The 7,512-nt window shown below is 38.2% G+C and overlaps 1 protein-coding gene across 1 annotated transcript in view; it reads right to left on the reverse strand.

Annotated features, from left to right (window-relative positions):
* The window catches only part of LOC107090383 (prickle-like protein 2), a 56,946-nt gene extending 50,088 nt beyond the window's left edge, over positions 1–6,858 (reverse strand). Inside the window, exon 1 of the mRNA XM_015383718.1 lies at positions 6,452–6,858. The gene's annotated coding sequence lies outside the window, so the exon portion shown is untranslated. The remainder of the gene's footprint in view (positions 1–6,451) is intronic.
* Between the last annotated feature and the right edge of the window lie 654 nt (positions 6,859–7,512).

The raw sequence follows: 7,512 nt of genomic DNA on the forward strand, positions 1-7,512 counted from the left end.
TCCTGAGTGGGTAGCATCCAGAATTTACTCGAAACGAAGTCATTTAGAATGTTTTTAGAGCATAAACAGTAGTGTATAGGATTTCCTGAAAGCGCACACATGTGCGATCACGACGCTACGGAAGCCGGCACTATTCCTTTAATTCAGATTGGAGTGGATTTTTCTATGAACTTTATCTAGGTCACTCTAATTCAAACTATTATCTTCTGGTTTGTGAGTTTTTAGGGTCATTGCTCTGCTGGAAAGCAAATCACTCCCTGGTCTAGAGTAAAAAATGCAGGGTCTCTTCAAGAATTAGCTTGAAGATGGCATTGGCCCTTATTTAGCTCCATTCATCTTTCCATCACACCTGAACCTTGTTGCTTCCTTTTAATGATGGCTTTATTCCTCTTCCTAAAAAAAAACTAGGTTTGCTGAGTGTAAAACCAGAAGTTTTATGATAATTAATTTCTAGCTAATCCGTTGCTGTCTTCAGCTCCTTCAGAGTTACCATGGGTCTATGGGCTGCTTCTCAGGTTAATGCTCTCCAGTTAGAATATGTTCTAGTAGGAAATTGCTCGACAATCAAACCTTTAATCATTAAAAATTCTTCACAATTTCCTTTTTTCACAGTAAACTTTCTTACATAGCTGATTACATGGCAGGGTATTTTAATCAGCCAATGGCAGTGGATTCTATTTAAGGGCATTAGATTAAATGCAAACAAAGTATGACATGTTCTGATAAAGAAGATGCTCTCAATATCCCCATTAGCAGAAAAATACATTTTACAGTAAATTTTCAGAAGTAAAAGAAAAAAACTGAAAAAGTATTAATAACTCCAGAAGAAACCATGTTTCCTTTTTTTTCTCTGAATAACATCCAGCTAGCAGACACACTGATTAGTAGGAAACTGAGCCCAAATCCAATTCTACAGTATTTAAAAACAAAATAAAGTGTTTTCTTTTAAATTTCTTTTTTAATTAATATTAAATATATTTTTTTCACTTGATTTTGAAAACACACAACATACGTAAGTATCTCTCATCAGTGAGGTTCAGCGGACCTTTTACACATGTGAGCAGCACCAGCCAATCAGGTTTCAGTACACAGCATCATACTTTAAGGCAGCCTTTCTATTTGATATGTTTTGTGAAGGCGGCCTGTGCGTTGAGTTCTTCTCGGAGATGACAGTGTGTGCTCTTTGTTCTAGCTGTGCCTTGTGATGGGTCTGCAGTATGCTGGATGAGTCTGGAGCTGCGTCACCACTGACTGTAATAGCAAAACACTGCAGGGGAGAAAAAAACTAAAACATTCCACTTGTACCTTCAGCTCTCAAAAACCGGGAATAAAGCACATCTTTACAAACATGAATGGCTGAATGAAATAAAACCAGATGTACAAATTTACAGTGGTCATTATTTTCTTGTTGTTACTGAATAGATATAATTTTTCAAGTATAATATCCGGAATATGTATTTACTTTAAGTAATCCTGTAACAGATACGAAATTGAATGATTGCCATAGTACGATGGGTAAAACACTTGTAAAAACAAGATAAAAACATCAAACGCTCAATTTCCATGGAGCATGACAGAGTAAATGGAGGCGGTTCTTGTTATTATCTCCCCTGCGCAAAAGGCTCCCATTTTAATTTTAAAAAGGCACAGCAGGACAAATTCACGGCGTCCTGTTTGAAATTGACTGCAGTACAAGCCAGGTTTCATTTTCCCTCTTACTAATGTCTCTAAAAGGCGGTGTTTAAAGCTACTGTACTGTACAAATGATCACCAAGGCAACCGGAACACTTCATAAAAATATAAAAAAGACAAAACAAAAGTAATATGACACAATACAAGAAGGCCACCTTTGATCAATTCTTATGTAATCAAAAAAGCAAGTGTTCTTTCTAAACCCAAGTTTGCATCCTTTTACTGCATTACGACAGTCCTCATATTTGCTTTGTTTTATCAGCTTCATGAAACAGAAAGGTCACAGCATATCTATTATTAAATGACTTGGTCGGGTATATTACATTATTGATCAGCTCAGAACAGCTTCTGAAAACACCCCCTGTGTCAGTGACCTGGCAGTCATGTCATGTCTAGTACTATGAAAGTATTTTCTCTTCATAGATTTGTATTCTATTTATTTTACTATCTTACATTTTGTTTGCTTAACAACATTGTAATGTGAAACAAAAAAACAACCCGGACTTCCCTACATCAAATCATGAATTAACTGTGATTATGTTTTTATATAAAACGCTTACTTCTCATAAGCTATCCACATACTGGCCTGATTCACACTATAACCAGAACAGTAGAATAAATAAGTCACTTAAAAATCACACCCACAACATTGTAGATTAAAAGACCTTAAAGAACAACACATCTAAATAGAATTCAAGAATAGATCAAGCACAAACTAATGGCTTCTATCAGTATAAAAGGGGGGAAATATCTCTAAGACTTTGAAACTATAGTAAAGAATAAGAGAAATTAAAAAATTATCACAAAAAATAATAAAAAGCACAAAAGAACCCAGAAAAACTAAGCACTGCATGTCTTACTTGTAATAGATTTGGTAAGTCTTCATGATTCAGCAAAAAGAAAAAGACTGCTAAAATGTCCTATATGGTTGACTTTGAGGCCATAACCACAGATTTCCATAGATAGCCTAATACCCAGTAATACATCTTGCTTCTGTCAGTGAGCCCCAGGGCAGCTGTGGCTACAGTGTAGCTTGCCACCATCAGTATGTGAGTGTGTGCGTGAATGGATGAATGACTGAATGTCATTTAAGTCTCCTGATTGAAAAAGTGCTATAAATACATGCTGTTTACCATTTACCATTTCACACAAAGATTTTCTCCAAGATTTTTGGAACAATAGCTTTGTTGACTGAGATGAAACAATGTGATGGTAGTGATGGGCTAGGACTGCTTTGCAGTAGGACACAAGGTCGACTATTAATTGATAAGCTGTTCTATTTTCTCTTAAAACAAATGTCAAACAAGAAGATTAGGTTTGAGACCCTAAGTTCAATAGTACCTTGGTTTTAGTTCAACAGTCAAGTTCACATCTCAATGGATTCAAAGAAAAACTTAGGGTTTTGACATGATCTAGACATAGTACAAACTTGAATTTAATAAAGATGCTGTATAATGACTTTTAGTTGGTGGCACATATTGGCTATATTAGAACACACAACAAAACTCACATTGAATACGGTTTGACTGCTGAGTAGCTACGGTGCTGGTGTACAGAAAATAATTACACCTGGGTTTACTCTCTTTCTAGCAGTTTACGGGCAAAGCTTGTTATACCTTTTTATTATTCAAGTTGCCCCTCTGTGTTTTCTTGTTTCTTTGTCTTTTTTCCCTACATAATTTATTGTATATTGCTAGGTTGATTTTACTCTGGAATTCACCGGAACCTCTCTCTATCTGGTCGCTGACTTTTCCTGTTTGGCTGGTAAAATTCTTGAGCTTAATGTAAAAGTTGTTGCACTGTCCAGCCAAACATTCTTCTTGCAAAAGGATTTTGTTGGGCTGCATGGCCCTATTTACTGCACCCAGACTTGGCTGATGTAAGTGTACACAGTTATTTGAATGATTTGAATTCCTTCGATCTCCTGGATTGCATCTATTCTGTAAACGCACAGCATTCAGTGTTAGCCCAACGGTATAACTGGTAACCCAAATCCATAAAATTAACGTGTATATTCACATCAGCCAAGGTTCATTTTGGTGCAGTTGCTAAGCCATTCTGATCGACATAATGACTCCACAAGTATGACATTCAGCATCAAGCTCTTGAATTTCACAAGCAAAAAGTACATTTAAGAGTAAAATCAACCCACTAACCAAAGATGACTTTACTAGCAAAAAATAAATAGGCAAAACAGAGAAAAATAAAACAGAGGGGCTATTGGGGGATAAATAGGGATATATCTGTATATATGAGGACGGATACAGGTTTTTGCCTTAAAACTCCTGAAAAAGAAAACAAAGAGCACAAAGCCACAAACAATCCCACGTGAACTTCCCAGCATTACAACAGGACCAGGCTGTTTGCCATGTTTACTATGAGCGACTTTCTGCAGCACACCTGTACTTCAGCCACACCGTATTCAGTAGTGGTGTTAGAAAAAAATACTTCTGCCAAATATTGCGATGTTTTACTATATGATTTTTGTATCGATTCGAAATACAAATATCCCGATAATTCATAAGACAATACAGGTATGGTTTCAAATATAGCCGAATCGATCTTATATGTAAAAATATATTTATAGGCAAATATCCACTGCATTGTCTCACATTTACATGATACCTAGACCTCCAACTTGTAGCTGGCAGCGCACCGCCCAAGGGCCTATTTTTCAGTTGCTCTAAACAACCCACAGCAGACAAACAAGTAGATTATGTGAGGTTTTCCAGAGCTATATTGTTATAAAAATTGTGATATATGGTCTTGTTAAAGTATCAGAATAAAAATGTAACATATGTATCATGATACGTATCATATCACCAATTTTTTTGCCAATGCACACACCTAGTATCCAGTGTGAGGCTGTCGAAAGAGCCAGATTACTTTTTTGGCCAAGTTTTTGAGCACAGGCAAGAGACATGACTTCTGCCTTTTCATTGCTCCAATTCTAATCAAAAGTCAAAATAACAAACCATGGGATGAAAAAAATTTATTTTTGTGTAAATGTTTGCTTATTTAAATACATATTTTTTTCTAAATAAATGAAATAATTACATTGCTTGCAAACTGCATTTTGTATTTACTTAGGATATTTTGATGCAGAAGAACAAGAAATCTGTAAAAGAGCAAATACTTTAAAGGACAAAGGAATTCTTCTTATTGGTCAGAAAAAAAAATCAAAACTTCTCAGCAACTGTTAAAAGCTGAACATTTCCACAACATCAAGAGAACTGCGTGATTTACTTACTCTTTGAAGTAACTGAAGAGGCAGGTTTTGTGTTGTTGATAGTAGTTGTGTAACATCTGACTGAGCCACCTGAACTGTCAGCATATCAGGGCCATAAAAGCAGCTCAGGAGCAAAAATGTACTGTGAAAGCACCACATGGGGCATAGCAAGCAGCAAGAGCTCAGAGACCCGCCCACCCTTCCTGAATCAGCCGTTTCTGTGGCGACCGGAGCGGAGAGGGGTGGAGGGAGGCACGCGGTGAGAGTGAGGAGACAAACATTTCAAAACCTGGTGGGAGAAACATGGAGGAGTGGATGGACTGATGGCGTGGTGGTGGTGGTGGTGATGATGGTGATGGAGGCGTTGTGGTGTTAAACTGAAGGGTGGGGGATCAGTGGGGAGCTGGGTCTGATTGCTTAGCATCACAATCTCTGACAGATTGACAGTCAAATGCAAACAGCAGCATCATCTAATAAAAAGACAAAAAGCTGCACAGGAATATCTCCTTTTCAATGGGAGGTCTGTAAAACCGCAAGCATAAATTAACCTCCTTATAAAAATAGCCTTACAGAAATTCTGATATGTAGTAAATATTGCCAATATAGGATTTGGCTTTTAAATTTGAACAAACTTGAACTCAACAAGTGGTGTTTCAGAGGATTCAGAAGTAAACATTGAGCTGTAATTGAACCCAATGAGATTACGCAGCAAGCTACATGAAGGAAGACGGCCTAAATCAGAGCACAGGTTTTTAATCATACATATGAATTATGAATAATTTTACACAAATAAAGTCTGGCATTGTGATATAAGCACAAAGAGAACAATATTCTATTATAATCATATTTGATAGTTATTATGTAATAGTTTTAGAAATGGTATTAGAGTCTTATACCACTCTGTCTTCTCAATGTGTCAAAACCATGGCAGTTAAGAATGACTGCAGATCTCCTGCGCAGTTTTTACCAAAAGCTCCCACTAAGCTCAGGAAAAACAGTAAAAAAAACCCATAAAAGCCTGTGACTCCTCCTGACAGTTGTCGCTAAACTCCATGAAGACCCACTGCAGGCTGTTCAATCTGCATTCCAGCAGATACTATAGTCTGCCTTAAGCACCGCAGCTGAGACAGCACTTGTTTACATTGTGTTTTCTCCTGTTTATCTGATTTAAAAAACACAGAGAGATCAGAATGTGAGCTGGAAGATGTTCCCTGTAAAGCCAGTTAGGGACAAATAGATTCACACATGAAAAAACAGGATGAAATGTGATGGTTTCTATTGAATAAGGTGCGACAGTTCCTTCCAAGTGTGAGCAACCATTTACATGTAAAACAAGAAAGAAAAAAAAAACACCCACATCTGTCAGCACAAACAACGAAAGGTAGATAGAGCTCATCTCACAGCATGTGTCGACAATCGATGTTGGAAGATTTTTTTGGCAAACCATTAAAACCAGCATAAATCTTACAAAATGAATAAAACATTGTCTGCAGCTGCTCATTATTTAATCCTTTTTGTGCTCAGACTCACCTGTTTGTGATGCTGGTGTCAGACTCCTGATATGTGAGAGTGTGTGCGTGAGAGAGAAGCTGTGGCAGTGGCAGGAGTGCGCAGAGACTAGGCTGAGTTGGTCACACCGGCATGAACCAGAAGACTGACTGGGTCTGCTCCGCACCTCGCAATTCACTCCTCTTCCCTCCGCATCTCAGAGACAAACAGCAGCTCTTCCTCCTCTGCCTCTCCCTCCCTGTGCCTTTCACAGAGACTGTGGAGCAGGAGCAGAGTAAAGGAAGGAAAGAAGAAAATGTTGGGGGGGCTGCAGATTCTCTGATGAGCCTCTTTTTCTCCCTCTAAAACAGGCAGTTTCTCTCCTCCCCAAGTATGGCTAAAGACAACAGTGGTTGAGAAGGGTAATCAGGTGCAGGGAATCACAGTGAGAAGTGGTTTATATATTAAGTTGCAGTTATTTTTGTGCATTTTGTCTTGAGAAACAGCTTGCCCCCATCAACCACATTGTTTTTGATTGTGCTCATGCGGGTGAAGGGGTGGGTGGGTAGGGATGAAGGGGCTGGGGCTTCACTCCCACCTTCTGCTCCCCCTTTTCACAACCGCCTACCCATCTCTCTTCTTGCCAGCCCCACACCAGCCTGTTGAAATGAGTCATCAGACTTCAGCCAATCAAACGGTGGCACACAGCTCACAGATTAGAATAACAGGAGTATTTATGCTCTCCCATAAGGAGCTGAAAATGAAATGGAGAATGGTCTGGGAGGACCTGACATTCTTGGTGAAGTAATAGAAGCAAACAGAAATAGACTCATTTTGAAAGATGTGTATCAGGACTGTAATTTAATTACCATTTAAAGTCATATCTGGAGAGCGACAGTTATTCCAGCTGGTTAAACAATAATAAAGACAGTTGAAATGTATATATTTAGAAATACACTGCATTGATCACTCCATTACTTGTAAGGAGTGACTCATTGGTGTGTGATTCATTCAATAACTGCTTCAGCCACTAAGTAAAAGTTCAGGCTGACCCCTGTACCTGCCCTCAAAGAAAACCTTAAGGTAAATGACTAAAACAGAAC

Source organism: Cyprinodon variegatus, unplaced genomic scaffold, assembly GCF_000732505.1.
Source record: "Cyprinodon variegatus isolate N-32 unplaced genomic scaffold, C_variegatus-1.0 Scaffold293, whole genome shotgun sequence".
Classification (NCBI taxonomy): domain Eukaryota; kingdom Metazoa; phylum Chordata; class Actinopteri; order Cyprinodontiformes; family Cyprinodontidae; genus Cyprinodon; species Cyprinodon variegatus.